The sequence below is a fragment of the Apodemus sylvaticus genome, chromosome 9 (genome assembly GCF_947179515.1).
Source record: "Apodemus sylvaticus chromosome 9, mApoSyl1.1, whole genome shotgun sequence".
NCBI lineage: Eukaryota > Metazoa > Chordata > Mammalia > Rodentia > Muridae > Apodemus > Apodemus sylvaticus.
In genome coordinates this window covers 23,743,628-23,745,920 of record NC_067480.1, presented here as the reverse complement: position 1 = coordinate 23,745,920, position 2,293 = coordinate 23,743,628, and positions in this window count along the sequence as shown.

Sequence of the window (2,293 nt, the reverse complement as noted above, 5' to 3'; positions counted from 1 at the left end):
CTCAGACAGATGAGGGTGGGGGATGGCTTACACTCTTCTTGTGTGGGTAAAGGGAGGCAATGTCTTGAGGAGGAAGGCAATGGGAGTCTCAGGGCTCTGTGATCACAGAGTCTCCTAGTGCAGAAGAGCAGGCTGGGAGTCAGGAGGCGAACGGTCTGCACAGAGCTTATGGCTAGAGCTTTCATTTGACCAGATAGCAGAAGCTACGCGTTTCCACTGACAGACGGCTGAAGGCATGTGGACGTTGCAGGTAAACAGGACTGCCTGGTCCAATTCAAAGCGGTGGCAACTCAAAACCAAAATTGACCTGGCCCAAGCAAATCAATTGCCCACCTCAGGATGGTGTGTCTGAGTGACAGCAAACAGGAAAGGAGCTGGGGGGGGGGCATCCATATCACCTTCAGCTGGGTGGGTGAGCAGCCTGGTCATCCACACAAACACAGTGTTTAAAGGAAGATGGGACCCAGGAGCATGCTTCCCTCTTAGGGGGACAGGTCACTGGGAGAGGTGACTTCCAGGGAGTCCTTGTCAGGTCAGACAAGGACCATCCTAGCAGCCAGCACTATGTGAGAATCAAATGGACTCCTTCGGCTGTGAGGGGGTGGTGGGTTCCCTGCCATATGGTGTGAATAAACAGCCTTTGCATCAGGGGGCAATTCTTCAGCAGTGGCCTGATGTTGTCACCTCTGTTCCCAGTAGCAGCAGCTCAAGGAAGACTTGAGAGCACCCACTATACAGAGCTGACCCATCAGCTCAGCGTCAGAAACCTGGAAAGATACTTGATGGCCCCGGATGTCCCTTCTGTGTCTGGATACCATGTTCTAGGACATTCTAGCTGAAGGCACGGGTTCCTATAGAATCTTCATTGGTGTTGAAACAAATTACCCTACAGGTTTCAGCAAAAAACAATTTGGTTCTTCAGGTTTGATCTTAGTCACCGCTGAGGGTGTTCTGCTTGCAGGGCTGGCTTCTTTGTGGGGGGAGCTATGAGGAGACAAACTTCTTCATCATTTGGACATCTACCGGTGCTCCTTGGTTTGTGGTCCCTTCCTTCAGCATGAAACCCTTCGTTGTCACCAGCACACCTCATTCTCTCTCCTCTGTGGTCATCCCTTGTCCCTTTGAGGACATGTCATTATGATTAGAACCTGAGATGCTCTCAGAAACTCACTCTTGCTTCCCCCTCTTGTAATTTACAGGCTGTTGGACTTTTAGGAGGAAATGCTTGCCTGGCAAAGCAGGCCCCAGGATCTTGCTTCTGAAGGAGACACCTGCCTCTGGTTCTGCTGGACTTCTCTGCATTCTTCTCTCTGACATGTCCTCTCAAACCTGAAGGATTGTGTTTTGTTTGAACCTGCCGAGGTAGGGTAACTTGTTTCAACACCAAAGAAGATTCCACAGGAGCCTGTGGCTTCAGCCAGAATGTCCTAGAACATGGTATCCAGATACAGAAGGAACATTCTGGGCTTTCAAGTATCTTTCCAGGTTTCTAACACTGAGTTCATGGGTCAGGCTTGTATGGTGGGTGCCTCTCAGTCTTCCTTGAGATGACAACTGGCCAGTCACTGCCTCCTGCTCCTGTCTCCAAGGGTGGAGTCTGCTCACCATGCCAACCTCACTTTGAAACTGCGAGCCAAAGATACACCCCCCCAATCCCATGACCACCTTAGGTTATTTCTGTCAGGGATCTCTGTCACAATGACACAGGAAAAGTAGCTGATGCTTACTCACGGTGGCCACATTGATAACCCAGGCCTGTCTTTCCTTAAGACTCTTATCTTGGAATGGGGAGGATGGCTCAGTCAGTAAGGACCTTGCCTTGCAAGCATGAGGACCTAAGTTTGAGTCCAAGAACCAAATGAAAAGAAGTCTCCTGTGGTGGTATGCACTTGTGATTCAGTTATTTGGGGGTGGAGGGTAGAGGGGTCAGAGGCAGGAGCATTCCTGAGGCTTGCTAGCCCCTAGCCTTGTCTAATCAGAATCATCAAAGAAAATCAGAGAAACAATGCAGGGGGCTGGGCATGATGGTGCATACCTTTACTCCTAGAACCTAGAGGTAGAAACTAGTGAATCTCTAAGCTTAAGGTCAGTCATGTATTTAGGAAGCTACATATAACCAGCCAGGGCTACATGGTAAAAGACAAAAACAAAAACAAACAACAAAAACACAACAGCAAAAACAACCTAAAAGGTCCATCACAAAAACCAACCAACCAACCAACCAAAAAAGCAAACAAAACCACAAAAACCTAAACAAATAACAAAACAAAATACCAAAACAAACAAATAAAAC